The sequence below is a fragment of the Pan troglodytes genome, chromosome 4 (genome assembly GCF_028858775.2).
Source record: "Pan troglodytes isolate AG18354 chromosome 4, NHGRI_mPanTro3-v2.0_pri, whole genome shotgun sequence".
NCBI classification, from domain to species: Eukaryota; Metazoa; Chordata; class Mammalia; order Primates; family Hominidae; genus Pan; species Pan troglodytes.
The window spans coordinates 157,621,687-157,639,278 of NC_072402.2; the positions used below are offsets into that span (position 1 = coordinate 157,621,687).

At 42.2% G+C, this 17,592-nt stretch overlaps 1 protein-coding gene and 1 long non-coding RNA gene across 3 annotated transcripts in view; one reads left to right on the forward strand and one right to left on the reverse strand.

The window, feature by feature from the left end:
• The window catches only part of ADRA1B (adrenoceptor alpha 1B), a 56,596-nt gene that overhangs the window by 12,354 nt on the left and 26,650 nt on the right, over positions 1–17,592 (forward strand). The gene's annotated exons all lie outside the window — the stretch shown is intronic.
• LOC134810125 (uncharacterized) lies at positions 4,337–9,085 on the reverse strand. Its single transcript, XR_010157397.1, has 2 exons — positions 8,971–9,085; positions 4,337–5,012 (listed from the first exon to the last, which is right to left on the reverse strand). It is a non-coding gene; the product is annotated as an uncharacterized LOC134810125 (long non-coding RNA).

A 17,592-nucleotide genomic window follows, 5' to 3' on the forward strand; every position in this document is an offset into this window, starting at 1 on the left:
GCCAGGCTAATGTGCATTGCTTAGAGGCTGAGCTTAGCACCCTGGCCGTGCCCCAGAAGGAGGTTAAAATGGGACCAAGGGCAAGCCGGGCTCACTGTCATTCGCAGGCGTCAGCCCCAGGGCTCACACCACCAGCACTGGGCCGGGCAGAGATCCAGGGAGGCAGCTGGTTGGGGAGGAGGAGGATCCACCAACTGGAACAGCAACAAAAAATTGCATCTCCGATTCATATATTCAGGCCATTAATCAGCCCCCGGCATCAAGAGGAAGCAGTAGGGTCCCTTCTCCCAGCTTCTAGGGACACTCCCCACAGCGCCCATTTGTGATTCCTTGTCCCCAACCCTTTAGCATTTACCTTAACACCAAGGTTCCTTGGCTCCATTGTTTCGCGGACCCCTTTAGCAATCTGATGAAGCCCCTTCTCACAGTCAACACATCAAATAAAAGACACAGGATTTCAAAGAAAACCAATTATATTGAAATACAGTTATAATGTTGAAAAAACAAATTTATTATAGAGTAAAAAAAGTCCTTTAACATATTAAATAAACAAGATCTAGCAGCAAGTCAAATAAATAACTACTATAATTTTGAAGTACTGACAAGTGGAAATATTTCAAGATATCTGCAACAAATGTAATGTTATATCACAGATCTGATTTCTATTGGTGACAAATCCTGCTGACTCTAGTGTGGCTGCTTGCCCACTTTCCTATCAAAGGCAATGCAAACTTTCAGCCAAAGTTTAGTTTGGGTTTTTTTTGGTTTTTGTATTTTTTTTTTTTTTAAAAAGAGGGTTTTTTTCTCACCCAAGTTTATGGACCCTCTAACTCCAGAATAAAAACCCTGCCTCGGGACATTACAAAGATGTACTTCAGGATATGAGATTTTCTATACTTTTTTTCTTTACAATGTTTTGTAAAGAATGCCTGTTTTTAGACTTAGGACCACAGGGAACTTGGACCGTGCCATCATGCCTTGTAACTATTTTGCATGATTACTTGTAGCAATTTTTAAAAATCAACTAGTTTATTTTTTAATGATGCATAGATTCTTATTTGAATCAGAAAAAAAAATGAAAAAATTATTCTGCTCTTACCTACCCCACGTTCACACCCAACACTCTCAGTATTTTTTCTCCTGAAGTAAACATTGTTACCAGATTGTGTATGCTTTCCAAAATAGTCTATTTATTTGTAAGCATACATATCCACATGCGTATATGTATGTTTGAGTGTTTTTGCATGCAGAATGTGTGTGTTTTCACTCTGTTTATTTTGATTCGTGGTGTCATTTTAGAAACACTTCAGTGAAAGTTTCATTTTTCACTCAACAGCATAGCATATCTTAGACATAGTTCTGTGTCAGAATGCATAGAGTTACTGCTGGTTTTCATGGCTGCGTAATAATCCATTTTACAAAGTGTCCTATTTTACTTACCAATTTCCCAGTTGATTGACATTTAGGTTATTTTTGGTCTTTTACTACAAACAATGTTGGATGAATACTCTTGTATATATGTCTGTGCCCACATATTCAGGATAAATTCCTAAAAATGTAGTTGCTGGGGCAAGGAAGATTTGGTATTTTAGGTTTAACCTGATTATGCGTAATAAGAAATTTAAACTATAGTAAAATGTAAAGTGGTGTTAAAACAAATAGGTTAGGCCAGGCGCGGTGGCTCATGCCTGTAATCCCAACACTTTGGGAGGCTGAGGCAGGCGGATCACCTGAGGTCAGGAGTTCAAGACAAGACTTCCAACATGGCAAAACCCCTTCTCTACTAAAAATATAAAAATTAGCCAGAGAATCGCTTGTACGCAGGAGGCGGAGGTTGCAGTGAGCTGAGATCACACCACTGCACTCCAGCCTGGGTGACAGGGTGAGGGTCCATCTCAAAAACAAACAAACAAACAAAAAAAATAGGTTAGATATACATCTACTAATCTGTCAGGAGGATTGCTCATGATATCTAAGTAAAAAAGCAAGTTATAGAGTAATGTCTAACCCAACTTTTAAAAGCTATTTATTAGTTTAGTTACCTCAAGGGATAGGATGGAGTGAGGAGGAGTAGATTATTAGCTTTTTTATAACCTCTGTATTATTTCACATGGTGCAATAAGCAAATACTCTATTTGTGATTAAGAACATCAAATTAAGAAAATGTGATAGAATACAAATTGGGTTTCAATAGAATTATAGTGGGGACTATTAAACATTTTTATAATTTTGGAAGAAAAACTATCAATGGCCAAAAAAGAAGATTGTTGTTCTTAGTCATTTTCAATCTAATTTAACATATATATAATATATTATATATTTTTTATAATATTTACTATATACATTTTATAATATATATATTATATATTATATATATTTAATATATCTCCCGCTCTGTGATTACCAGCCCCGGAACACTTAGAAATTGCTTTGGCCCATGCTGGGAGCAGTGACTCATACCTGTAATCCCAGCAATTTGAGAGGCTGAAGCAGGAGGATCACTTGAGCCCAGGAGTTCGAGACCAATCTGGGCAACATAAGGAGACCCCCATCTCTACAAATAAAAAATAAAAATTAGCCTCATGTGGTAGCACAGGCCTGTAGTCCCAGCTACTAGGGAGGCTGAGTCGGGAGGATTCCTTGAGCCCAGGAGGTCAAGGGTACAATGAGCCATAACCACACCACTGTACTCAAGCCTGGGCAACAGAGTAAGACTCTATCTCAAAAAAAAAAAAAAAAAAAATGAAGAAATGACTTCAGCCCTTTCCTCTGCTGGTTACAGCCCTGCTCATTCCCCCAGTTCAAAATCATGCTGTCAAGTTGTTGATTTTTTATTCATTTCAAAATGAGAAGAATTTTCTCTTTCTTGGTAGCAAAAGCTAATTTATATGTAACAGCAAAATATAAAAAAGAAAGGAAAAATCATCCATAATCATATCACCTGCCTCAGCCCATTCAGGCTGCTGTAACCAAATACCTTAGACTAGGTAATTTATAATAAATGACAGAATTTATTGCTCACAGTTCTGGAGGCTGGGAAGTCCAAGATCAAGGAGCAGGAACATTCAGTGTCTGGTGAGGACCTGCCCATAGATGGTGACTTCTATGTGTCCTCACATGGCAGAAGGGGCAAACAGGCTCTTGAATGCCTTTTATAAGTACACTGATCCCATTTATCAAAGTTCTGCCCTGGTGACCTACTCGCCTTTCACATGACCCACTTACCAACACCACTGCACTGGGGATTAAGTTTCAACATATTACTTTTGGGAGACACAAACATTCAGACCATAGCACCATCGATATAACCATGTTTAGTATTTGCCTATGCAACTTTGCAGAATTTTCTATGTGTGTTGTTGTGTGTATTAACACAAGTTGGATCACCCAGTGCTTTTTTCACTGATCAGCAAGTCATCCTGACTGACTTCTTATCATATCGATGAATCTGAGTCTTTTCATTTTTTTGTTTTTCCTTTTATTCTTTTCTTTTTTGCTTTTAAAGACGGAGTATCACTCTGTCACCCAGGCTGGAGTGCAGTGGCACAATCATAGCTCACTGCAGTCTTGAACTCTTGGACCCCCTTACTTCATCCTCCCAAGTAGCAGGGACCACAGCTGTGCACCACCACACCCAGCTAATTTGTAAATTTTTCTGTCAAGATGGGGTCTCCTCATGTTGCCCAGGCTGGTCTCAAACTCCTGGCTTCAAGCGATCATCCTACCTCAGCCTCCCAAAGTGCTGGGATTACAAGCATGAGCCACCCTGCTCAGCCTTTCCCATCTTTTTAATGCTGCACTGAATTCCATAATAGAAGGTATCGTAATATACTTAACCAATCCACTTACGTAAACAAGCCATTTACACCAATAGATAAGACACACACAAGGTATCAATTTACAAGGTACAAATGTGGAGTGAAGAGTCTGTCTCTCTCACTTCCTTGGCCCCAGTCATCCAATTCCCCTCCATGGAGGCAACTACTATTATCAGTTTATTATATATCCTTCCAGATATGTTCTATGCATATATAAATATATTTATATAATATTTTTAATGGAAATAACATAAACACTATTCCTCATTTTGCTTTTTTCACTGAACAATGTATCTTGAAGTTCTTTCAATTTCAATGGAAATTCCATTTCCAAATAGAGTAGCTTCATTCTTAGTAGCTCCATAGTATTTCTTTTTTTTCAGATAGATCTCCATGGAAAGACATTGTAGGTTATTTTAAATTTTTGTTACTACAAAACAGTATTTTTATACATCACCAATTTCCACATGAGTAAATGTATCTGTAAAATTTTGTAAGTGAACCATTCTGAGTAAATGTTTTCATGTTTATAAATATTACCAGGTTGTCTTATGTAGAGATTATATCAATTTACATTTCAATAACTGACATTTGAGGGTGCCCACACATTCACTAAGAGCTGTTATCAAACTTTTGGATCTTTGCCAACTTAACAGGTGGAATTTTTGTGAATGAGGTTAAGCATGTTTTCATATGTTTAAAATAATCCATTCCCTCTTGATGTGCAATTTGTTTTCAGTTTCTAGCTGTGATAAATATTCTGTTACACACATTCTTTTCCTTAATATCTTTAGGGCACTTGCCCTTTAGGATTTCATTGGGATAAAGTCCACTTTGAATGGTTAGATCAAAAGGCAGACTCCCGGGAAAGGCCTCAGATGTATATTGGCAAATTACTCTCTGGGAAGGGTGTAGCAATTTGGACATCCACAAAGTCTGTTTCAACACTGATGAAGAAGCCAGTTTTTATGCTGATAGCTTCTCACTGCCTGAGGCACAAGAAGTTTCAGGCATCTACGTTGACTTCCTCCTGAGGTGATAAGATGTCTTGAAAGCTTCAAATCCTTGCAGCTAATTTGGTGTCAGTTTTCCAGAGTTCAGGGCTAGCTAGCTGCCCTCTTGGGATGCAACACCCATCCATCAGAGGAGCCAGAGGAGACAACAGCTTCAGAATGTGTGTATTTTATCCAGGAGCTAAGAAAAAAAAGCAGTCAGCCACAGCGTATAAACAGATTTGATCTTTCACACGTGGTGGGCTGCCAGGCCCACCACAGTCCACATCAGTGGTTCGAGGCTCCAGGACTGACGTCCCAATTTAAAACCATAACAAAATAAAAGAAAACACTGTTGCCATCCCCAGGAAAACAATGCAGTTGGGGGCACTCAAAGGATGAGTTAATAAGGAAGGATTCCTCTAGGCATCCAAGCTCACCCCTACCCCACCGTGGGGGCCTGTGTGGATTGAGGGAATGCAGTAGACAGCCTATATTTAGATCAGGGCATGGCAAATGCACCACATTTTAGTTGCAAAATTCGGATTGGCCCTGGAAGATGCCAGACTCACGAATTGAAAATTCAATTGAGCACCACTCAAGAAGCAAGGAGCTGGCTGCTTGAGCAGATTCTGCCAGGGAAGGAGCCCTTTTGAGAGGGAGCCAATGGGCCCTGGTCAGTCAGAGGCATAATTTAATCCTACCCTTGAACTACTGATCTAGAGGGAGAAGCTGGGTTATCTTTAAACTGTACTAAATCTAGAGGTGTTGGAACCAGCAACTAGGACAAGGCAGGGGCTGGGTGAACTTTGACCCACTTGCCACAGGGTTGGGAATGGCACTAAGCCAGAGGCCTGGGCTCACCAAGTGATTCCCAGAATCTGACCAGGAAAGCCCTTCCTGTCACCTGCCTCTGTCACCGCCTTCCCACCCCCTCGTCTTGAGGAAGACGGCTGGCACCTTCTCTTCTCTGAGACACCCTTGTTAGCTCTTCAAGACTCCTGCTTGAGTTGCTGTACTAGAAGGAATAGGGACTTGAAGGCCAGGTGGTGGCTCACTCCTATACTCCCAGCAAGCACTTTGGGAGTCCGAGGCGGGCAGATCACTTGAGGTCAGGAGTTTGAGACCAGCCTGGCCAACATGAAACCCCGTCTGTAGTAAAAATACAAAAATTAGCCGGGTGTGGTGGCAGGCACCTGTAATCCCAGCCACTCAGGAGGCTGAGGTAGGAGAATCCATCGCCTGAACCCAGGAGGTGGAGGTTGCAGTAAGCGCCGAGATTGCACCACTGCACTCCAGTCTGGGAGACAGAGCCAGACTCCATCTCAAAAAAAAAAAAACCACAGGGACGTTGAAATCTGACATATCTGTCTGGCTCTGCTGCTCAGCTTACTAAGCCTCAGTTAACTCATCTGTAAAACGAGACCAAAATCATCAACCTCAAAGAATTGTAGTGAGGAATAAACAAGAAACGGATGAAAGGGACTCAGCTGGGTGCAAAACACTAGTAAATATTTCATAAACGTCAGCTATTAATAATATACACGAAGCCTCTAATCTGGCATCCACTTCAGAGGAGATATTTAAGTACCTGTTAATATTATGATCATGACAAATTCGATGAATGGGCTATGTGTTTTGAGGAAACAAAAATGAGATAGGTTCCTTCTCACTGAATAGTTGGGAAAATCGTCTGTTAGAAAAGGGCAAAAGAGTAGAAAGCTAAAGTTTTTTTAGAGTGCCAGGTATGATGTTCACATGGTCAAAAATAGCAGATGACTTTACCTAACATTTACGGTCATGTTTCTCTCTTTTTAAAATTGTTTCAATATTTAGATTTGTGATATTTCAGTCATTCCAAAAAGTACAAAAGTAATTTGGGACACCCATGAGTCTTCCATCCACATTTAACATGTTGCTGAATTTGCTATACATCTTCTTTTAAGAAATAAAAATGTTACAAATATATATAAAAGGCGCCCCACCCCTCATCTCATTTACCTCTCTCCTTCCCAAAGGCAATTACCACAATGTCTGTGATCGAATGGACTTTCTTCTCTACAATTTTTTTTTCTTTTGAGATAGGGTCTCGCTCTGTCACCCAGGCTGGAGAACCGTGGCGCAATCTCGGCTCACTGCAATCTCCACCTCCTGGGTTCAAGCCATTCTCAGGCCTTGGCCTCCCTAGCAGCTGGGATTACAGGCATGCATCACCACACCTAGCTAATTTTTGTATTTTTAGTAGAGACAGGGTTTCGCCATGTTGGCCAGGCTGGTCTCCAACTCCTGATCTCAAGTGATCCGCTCACCTCAGCCTCCCACAGTGCTGGGATTACAGGCGTGAGCCACCGCACCTAGCCTCTTCTATACATTCTTAAATGTATACTCTTAAGAAGCAAGAATAGTGGTCGAGACTGAGGCTCTGGCTTGTCAGTCCTGGGTTCAAACTCCACTCCTGCTTCTTTACTACCTGTGTGGCCTTCAGCAAATTGCTCAACTCTGTGATCCTCTTTTCTCCCATCTCTAAAATAAACAAACAACAGCTAATTTTGTTGGGTGTTGCAAAGATGAAATAAGACTATTCATGTAAATCAGTAGTTCTCAACCAACAGCAATTTTTCCCCAGGGGACGTTTAGCAATGTCAGGAGACATTTTTTATTGTCACACTGGGGATGCTACTGGCATTAACTGGGAGAGGCCAGGTATGCTGCTAAACATCCTACAATGCAAAGGAGATCTCCCACAACAAAGAATTACCCAACCCAACATGTCAATCATTGTTGAAGTGGAGAAAACCTGACATCAAGCATTCTGTCACTTTATAAGGGCTCAATGAACATTTGTTCAGTGAACACAATAACATAAATTATTATAATTTGTTCTTTGAAAGACATTGTGTTAAACAATTTTACATAAATTATCTCACTGGTATCCAGTGAGTTGCACCTTCTTGATGAAAAGAATGATGGACAGCAAGCACTGTTATTTCTGCATGTCTGAGGATGTCTATACCATTTGTTAAATCAAAATGATAAGCCTATTAATAATGTAAACTTTCAGACTGATAGATTAATTGGAAGTTGTTACTTGGAGCCTATCTTCTCTTTGCTCTCCGTGAAAAACAAATTGTATCAGTGCTTTTAGCCAAAACATTAGTTTATTCAAACCACAAAAAAAAATCCCTTCAACCTAAGCAGGCCCAGAAACTGGCGTGGCTGTAAATAAATAAATAAGGCATCAAAATTAAGAGAATATTTTTGGCCCCTGTTCACAAGGACTGGCTCTCAAGGACTCAGGAAGCCACAGAGGCAGGGTAGAAAATGGGAAAGAGGAAAACAGCCAGAGCTCTGCTTCTCTGACTCACCCCAGGCTCAGGTGGACTTGGAACACTCTGTCCTGGAGCTGCTGACTGTGTTGTCAGAGAGCATCCACTGTGAGTGGCCTTATCCAGCGGGTCTTCAAGCGGGGTCCTCAGCGCAGCAGCATTGACATCACCCAGAAACTTGTTATAGATGACAAATCCTAGATCCCACCGCAGAACAACTGAATCAGAAACTGGAGGTGCACCCCAAGCAGTCTGGGTTTTCCCAAGCCCTCTGGGTACTACTGATGCATACTTAAGTTTAAGAACCACCAGCCTAATAAGAACAGACCTGAAGTTCCCTGTATGTGTATTTCCTGTTTTCCCACTATAGCCATGAAGCACTCCAACACCAGCTCAGATGTGGAGGAATCCCTGCTCGCTGGCACTTGCCTGGTGTCAGATGCTTGGCACATATTCCATAACTCCCAGCAGATTATGAGGAAGTTGCTATTATCTCCTTTCCCGATGAGAAAACCACAGCTTAGGGAGTTTAAACAACTTGCCCAGGGTCATACCTGCACAAAAAGGCTGGAACCAGGATATGTGAATCTCAGTCGGCCTCATGCCAGATCCTAGCCTCTCTTTTGTTTTTTTGTTTTTTTTTTTGAGACAGAGTCTCAGGAGTCTCGCCATGTTGCTCAGGCTGGAGTGCAATGGTGCGATCTCGGTTCACTGCAACTTCTGCCTGCCAGGTTCAAGCAATTCTCCTGCCTCAGCCTCCCGAGTGCCTGGGACTACAGGCGCGCACCACGTGCCCGGCTAATTTTTCGCATTTTAGTAGAGACGGGGTCTCACCGTGTTGGCCAAGCTAGTCTCGAACTCCTGACCTCGTGATCCTCCCACGTCGGCCTCCCAAAATGCTGGGATTACAGGTGTGAGCCACCATGCCTGGCCCAGATCCTAGTCTCTTAATGATGACATCATACTATGACATCACACTGCCCATTGAGGATGAAAAGAAACAGAACAAAAGAGATCAGCACTGCTCAGGCCAAGTTGTGAGCCCTGTCAAGTTTGTCTTTAGTGACCCATAGTCACTGGTCCTGGGGTTTGCCTGGCCTCAGGCAATCCTCTGAAGTTGTTAACCCCCCAGGTCATGACACTGCCCCACTGGAGGCCAAAGCTTCCCACACCTCAGTGCTCTCCTAGGCTTTTCCTCTTACTAGCTGTGTGATTTTGAAGCTGACTCTTCTCTTCTTATTATCAGTGATAATAATACATTCATATCAAGGTTGTTAAAAGAATTAAATGAGATAATATATGTGAACATATCTAGCCCAGTGACTGTTGCACAGCAGAAACGAATTAACTCTTGGTTTTCTTTCATCCTCCTCTACACACCAGCAACTATCAAAACTCCATCCAGAATCCATTCTGTTGAAGTATCTTGTATTGACCAATTAGCTAATATGATGAGCTAATCCTCAGGTGTTAATTCATAATAATGGTTTTCTGCATTTGCCTCCAAAATGACATCTGCATTTCAACCAGGGGCCCTTATCCTCAAAGTCTTCCAACCATGGAGTGATTAATGATGGAAACGTTAGGGAATATGGAAGACCACTGGGGGGAGATTTCCTAGCCTTTCTCCACCCCACATATCACTCCAATATCATATCATTAGCGTAAGTGGATGGGGAATCCCAGAGAATGGGTAATGAGACTAGAACAGAAAATATGCCTTCAAGGCTGCACCTGGCTTCAAAGTGGAAAAATGAACTACAGGCATCTGAATCTCAGGATAGATGTGAACAATGCAAAAAAAGAAGTGAAATCAAAGACTAATGGGTCATTTGCCAACATTTAATACAATTGCTTAGGATTTCCGTAGTTGAATGTAATAAAGCTTCATTAAAAAGTAGTTATAACAACTAAGAAGACCCTAATTAAATTAGCCTTCACTGGGCAAGCTGCTTGCGAGGTCCTAATTAGGTTATTTGCGGCCATTGGCCTAGCCTGAAAACCAAAGAAGACTCTTAAGTCCTCAGCGATGCCTAGAAAATCCAGTCTCTGGCCTTATGCAGGAAATGCTGAGAGACTCTATCTAAATTTGGGGGCAGCCAGTCCGAACCTATCTTAGCTTTCCAAAAGTCACAGTACGTGGCCAGAGTGAAATCCCTTAATAGGTCCCACCACTCTTAGGAATCAGACAATTTTAAAGATGGAAAGGGCATGTAAAGGTGGAAATGCCAAGAATTTCATTTTACAGATAAGAAAACTGAAGCCATGTGAGAAGCGATTAGTCCAAGGTCCCTCAGCAAGGGGCAGTGTCCCCAGCCCCTCTAGTCTTCTTCCACTGTGATCTGGAATAAACATAGAACTCAGAGCTACTGGTTTTCATTTGAGAAGGAAGAGGGAAACAAAGAGTGCTGGATTCTCAGAGGCTCCTTTCTTTGAAGGAGAGAGAGAGAGAGAGAGTGTATGTGTGTGTGTGTGTGTGTGTGTGTGTGTGCGCGCGCGCGCACAATGCACTGAGGATAGTTCAGCCCAAGGTAAATTGCTGACCTGCTTACAAACTGTCTTTGCAAAGATCTTCCTAGAGCACAGATCCGCTCAAGCTGGTACCCTGCTGAATTACCCCAAGGTGACTTCTGAACTTCTGAGTGTGACAGAAAAGACTCTTCGCAATTGGAATCTAACCTACCCCATCTCCCAAGATAGGGCTTTGTGCTCAAACAGATCAGAATCTCAGCCCTGTCCCTCACTAGCTGTGCAACCTCAGGCAAGTTACTTAACTTCTCTCAGCTCTCATTTTTTCTGCCTGTAAGACAGAGATGACATTTTACTTACCTTGTTGGGGTGATAAGAGAATTAATAGACAGTAAGGCAGGCAATCACACGTGGCCCCTGCTATTGCTCCTCCAGCCACACAGGAGCAGTCTCCCTTCCCTGAACACACCTGGCTCTATCATGTCCCAAGCCTTTGCCAGTGCAATTCCCTCTGCCTGTAACACCCTTCCTTCTCTCCTGTGCACTGTGAATTCCTCCAGCTCAAATTTAATGTCTCCTTTGCTGTCTTCCACGATTCCCCAGGCAGTGGCTACTGTCTGTGCGATCTCTGTCCTCACTCCATGCCCATCAGAGCCTTGTCACACTGGGCTTCTTGATGTCCATCTCTCCCAGGAGACTGGCTCTCACCTAGCATGGGCCTGGCACAGGGACAACTCAGTAAGTGAATGAAATCTGATCAGAGCTGTGAAGAGGAACTGTGAGGATGGAAAAAGATTGATTCCAATGTCACTTCTGCTCTTCTACCAAAGCTGAAATATAGTTGAATTCTGTGTGTACTGGCAAAGACTTTGCTTGACCGAACTTTAGTCTAGCTCCTGAATCTTCTTCTAGACTTATCTGTGCACTTCTTTGTAAAACCCAGTTTTAGGAAGAACCATGGTGAGTCAGTTCAGAAAGAACCACCCACATCGATATCTAATCAACCTCAATATCTAATCACTCTCAATATCTGATCAGGCCTCTTATCCTCCAGTATCCCCCCAAGTGACATGTGATTACCCTGGCCTGCCTTCAGCAAGAACCCTGTTAGTTCGATTTAGCCAGAATCACCCTTACTCCTGATGTTTTATCTTAGTAATTTTCCATCCACTGCCCCCAACCCTGCTCCTTGGCCATAAATTCCCTCTTGCTTATTCTATATTCACAGTTGAGCCCAGTTTGTCTCCCCCACTGCAAAGCCCATTGCAGTAGTTCCTAAACCTATCTCAATGGTTCTAAATAAAGTCTTCTTTACTGTGCTTTAAGAAGGATCATTAAATAACATTTTCTTTAACAGTATATATACACACACACAAATGCATACACACACACATGCATATACACACACTTACACATACACACACACTCCCCCTCAAGATTTTAGCAGCAATTATCTGTGGTAGTTTTTATTTTCTTTTCCTGCTTCTCTGTAGTGAGCATGAATTGCTCTTGTACAAAGAAACAAAACAATATAAAGACAGTTCTTTAAACTGGTGAGCTAAAAGGAGATACATGAAATGCCAGCTTTCCAAGCATAACTCTGCAAAAGTTGGGAGTTACCTGAATTTCAATGTGGTACAATTCTGATTTAACGCATGACAATCTCTGAATTTCTTCTCTGTGTTGTCTGTGACAAGAGCTAACTTGGAGTTGCAAGGTGCATACTAGAAGGTGGATCACTTCTCTGATAACTTTATGGGGACCTCTTGGGTACTGTCAGTCTTTACACACAGGAGAGAATAAGTACTGTGCTATCCGATACAGTAGCCACTGGACACATGAGTGTAATCATATTTAAATTAATTAAAATTAAAAATGCAGTTCCTTGGCCACAGGAGTCACCTTGCAAGTGTTAAACAGCTACATGTGGCTAGTGACTGCCATATTGGACAGCACAGATTTAGAACGTTTTCATCATCACAGAAAGTTCTGCTGGACAGTGCTGAGGTGTTTTTCAGCTTGTTCCAAATATGGCTGAGATGTCTCAAGAATAAACACATCCATTTGGCCCATGAACATGTTCTTCCTTGTTCTTGTTCTAAAAACTCACATTTATGGCAATGTAGAAGGGCACAGCCACTTTGAAAAACAGTTTGGTAGTTCCTCAAAAGTTAAACAAAGGGTTGCCTAATGACCCAGCAGTCCCACTCCTAGTATACACAGGAGAGAATTGGAAACATGTCCTCACACAAAAACTTGCACACAGATGTTCACAGCAGCATTATTCATAATGGCCGAAAGAAGGAAATAACTCAAATGTCCATCTGCTGAAGAACAGATATGCAAAATGTGGTATATCCATACAATGGAATGTTATTTGGCCAAAGAAAAGAGAACAAAGTATGGACACATGCTACCACACAGATGAACCTTGAAACCGATACGCTAAGGGAAAGAAGCCAAACACAAAAGGTCACATTTTGTCATATAATTCTATTAAAACAAAATGTCCAAAATAGGCAAATGCACAGAGAGAGAAAGTAGATGAATGTTCGCAGAGACTGAGGAGAAGGGGAAATGAGATGAATGCTAATGGGTACTGGGTTTCTTTTTTTTATTTTTTTTTGAGACGGAGTCTCGCTCTGTAGCCCAGGCTAGAGTGCAGTGGCGCGATCTTGGCTCACTGCAAGCTCCAACTCCCAGGTTGACATCATTCTACTGCCTCAGCCTCCCGAGTAGTTGGGACTACAGGCGCCCGCCACCATGCCCGGCTAATTTTTTGTATTTTTAGTAGAGACGGGGTTTCACCGTGTTAGCCAGGATGGTCTTGATCTCCTGACCTTGTGATCCGCCCACCTCGGCCTCCCAAAGTGCTGGGATTACAGGCGTGAGCTGCCATGGCCGGCCGGATACTGGGTTTTTTTAGGGGGTGATGAAAATGTTCTGTAATTAGATAGTGGGGTTGGTGTACAACTTTGTGAATTACTAAAAACTGCTAAATTGTACACTTAAAAGGGTAAATTTATGGTATGGGAATTATATAGCTCAATATGGCTTTTTGAAAAAAAGTACTGTTCTAATTGGGAAACAACCTAAAAGTCTATCCATAAGCAGGTAAGGAAATAAACTCTCACACATTCGTACAGTGGACTGTGATACAGCAGTTAGAAGGAATGAATTAGATCTGGATACTAATTAAGAAAGATCTTTAAGATAAATTGTTGGCTGGCCACACCTGTAATCCCACCACTCTGGGAGGCTAAGGCGGGAGGAACACTTGAGCCCAGGAGTTCCAGAGCAGCCTGGGCAACACAGTGAGACCCTCATCTCTACAAACACACAAAAAAGACAAATTGTTGGGGGGAGAAACAAGTTTCAGAGCATTGCATATAGTATGAAATGTTACATTCTTTAAATCCCAAATATTCTATTTTCTATGAGTATGTGTATGGAAATACATAGAAAAAAACTGGAAGGTAATACACCGAAAAGATGAAAATAGTTCCCCATAAAGGAGGGATACGAAATTAGGGATGGTAGTCAAAAAAAATTGTTCTTAATTTTTAAAAGAAAAAGTATTCATTTATTACATGTGTAATTAATAATTTGTAATGCTTTCTTTATTAAAATAAAAACATAAATTAGATCATCTTTGGGAGGCCAAGGTGGGCGGATCACCTGAGGTCAGGAGTTCGACCAGTCTGGCCAACATGGTGAAACCCCGTCTCTACTAAAAATACAAAAATTAGCCGGGCATGGTGGCGTGCACTTGTATTCTCAGCTACTCGGGAGGCTGAGGCAGGAGAATCACTTGAACTCAAGAGGCGGAGGTTACAGTGAGGCGAGATTGCACCACTGCACTCCCGCCTGGGTGACAGAGCAAGACTCTGTCTCAGAAAAAAAAAACAATGAAAAATGAAAACTAAAAATAAATAAATTAGATCATCTCAGTGGAGGATAAAGAGAAATATAATACAGAACAAGTTTCAATATTATAAACTACCTAACTATAATGAGGTACTTTTTCTGTTTGTAAATCGAGCTCTCATATTCTCCCAGAGAAACAAACTTACTCTTAAACTTTGCTTAGCTCTGAACTCTCTAGGGCTGAAAGTAAACCCACGGGGCCAGTTCCTCTAGTTTAAGACCCTGATGAAAGAATGCCACACATGAATGTCCCTAACTCCACAGCTCCAACCTGATTAAAGATCGTTAGTCTAATGACTTCCACCCTGTGTAACCCGTCAGCATCTCTCCCTAACCAGATCTATCTAGGTAAAGCCTCAAAATTCTTTTATGCTTGCTGTAGGCTGAGCCTCCACTGAGACGATTGAGAATACTGTGTGTGGCCTACTTAGGGGATTTCAGGGGTTGGGGAGAGAAAGAGATTTGCTTTTCATTTGATTTTTTTCCCAATCTTTTCTTCCTCAGATCATAGGAAGAAAAGATAAAATTTTAAAGGAACACGATGAAACATTTTCTCATTTTGTAACTAAAATTTTGTGATGATTTCTTTCCAATCAGTATATTGTTACCTGGGTGACTGACTGACTACCACAATTGGCTCTCATTCTCTCTCTCTCTCTGTCTCTCTCACACACACACACACACACACACACACAAACACACACACACACACACATTCTCACTCCCCAGTTTTATTCTTCTTGGTTCTCTCTTCCTTTAAAACCAATACCTCTTTACCATTCAATGAGGTACCTTACCCAAGATTTGCTCATTTATTTATATCACATCTTACAGAGACCATTTTCACCTTTACGAACTCAGATTCTTAATGTGGCAGGCCCTGTTTCCTTCTGAACCTTTCATGCAGAGTTTTTTTGTTTTTTAACAAAACTCTTCTAAAGACACCAATTTACTCAGGATGCCCCAGGAACAAATGGCCCCATTTGTCACAGTGGAGAGCCGTGGCTATCAGCTTTCTCGCTGGCCACTGGCTCCTGGCCAGAGTGTCGTGCTCCTGTGCTTTCGTTTATTACCTGTCTGACCATGGTGCAGTGTCCTGCAGGCTACTCATTATTCTAGATACAAATTCCATCTGCAGTGCCTTTTAAAGAATGATCTGAAGTAGCACAAGGTCTCTGTTAATCAGTTAATTATTGTACATCACACAGAGAAAGGCTAACACTTAGCCAAAGAAACATCAGAATGATGCTGTGAAACCTGGTCTCTCGACAGGCTGTGTTACCATTTTGTCAAAGGGCCACTAATAAAAGATGATTGCTTGCTCATGATGAATGAATGAGAGAAACTAACAATGCCTTACAATTAGCACCCAGGGAACACAGCCACCATTTACCATGTGCCAGGCACTGTGCTAAGTGCCTCATATATATTACCTCCTTCAATCTTTACAACAACCCTGGGGGAGATGGGGGGTGGGGGGAGAAGCTTGTTATTAGCCTAAATTTACAGATATGGAAATTGAAATTCAGACAGTGAGAGGCTTGTAAAGATCACACAGCCAGATATCTATTAAGTACCTTCTCTGTCTTGAGTACTCTTCAAGGCACTGCAGATACAAGAGTGAAAAAAACAGGCAAAGCCACTGCCTCCATGAAGCTTACAGTCCTGAGGGGTGGGCATGGACAAATCGTACCTATAAATAAGCATGTGATATCAGATAATTGCAGGTACTATAGAGGAAATATGATGGAGTGGTGTGCTAGAGAGGAGCAGGGTGGTGATGATCAAGAAAGAGCATGAGCTCAACCTGAGGAAGCTGATTGAAAAAGAAAATAATTAATTTTAAGGAAAAAGAGGGCCGGGTGCGGTGGCTCACGCCTATAATCCCTGCACTTTGGGAGGTCAAGACGATCACTTGAGGTCAGGAATTTGAGAGCAATCTGGCCAACATGGTGAAACCCTGTCTCTACCAAAAATACAATAATTAACCAGGCACGGTGGCACGAAGGCTGAGGTGGGACAATTGCTTCAACCTGGGAGGTGGAGGTTGCAGTGAGCCCAGATTGCACCATTGCACTCCAGCCTGGGCAACAGAGTGAGACTCTGTCTAAAAAATTAATAAATAAATAATAATAAGGAAAGAAAAAGGAGAGAAAGCTGCTTGTTGAGATCATGGGCTTGAGTGACTAGAAGGAGCCAGCCCTGCAGGAATCTGGGGGAAAGCATTACAGGCAGCAAGGACAGTAAATGCAAAGACCCTGAGATAGGAATGCATTTGACATGAGTGACATGGAAAATGGCAGCCAGAGTGCTGGACTGCACAGAAGGAGGAGGAGAGAGGTGGCAGATGATGTCAGACAGGAAGGAAGCATGGATATCCTGTGAGGCCTTGTAGGTCATGATAGAAAGGTTAGCATTTTCTCTAAATGCTATTGAAAATCATGGGAGGGTTTTGGAAAGGGAAATAATATAATCCGATTTCTGGTGGGTTTTTTTGTTTGTTTTTTTTTTTTTGAGATGGAGTCTTGCTCTGTTGCCCAGGCTGGAGTGCAGTGGCGCGATCTCGGCTCACTGCAAGCTCTGCCTCCCGGGTTCACGCCATTCTCCTGCCTCAGCCTCCCAAGTAGCTGGGACTACAGGCGCCCACCACCATGCCTGGCTAATTTTTTGTATTTTTAGTAGAGATGGGGTTTCACCCTGTTAGCCAGGATGGTCTTGATCTCCTGACCTTGTGATCCGCCCACCTCGGCCTCCCAAAGTGCTGGGATTACAGGCGTGAGCCACCGCGCCCGGCCCGATTTCTGTTTTTAAAGACTTCATTGGGTAAGTGGAGGATGGATTGTAGAGGCTTAAGGGTAGAGACAGGGAGGTCAGTTGTGAGGCTGAGGCCGTGCTCCAGAAGAGATGATGGTAACTTTGGATTGCATTCTGTTCTTACCTATAAAAATCTAGACCATCCAGGAAAAAGCCTGATCCGGGATTTACAGAGAATTCCCTGGTAAATTGACATGAGGCTTCTCCAGGATTTATCCCACCTCATGCTGAATGCATACAAACTGT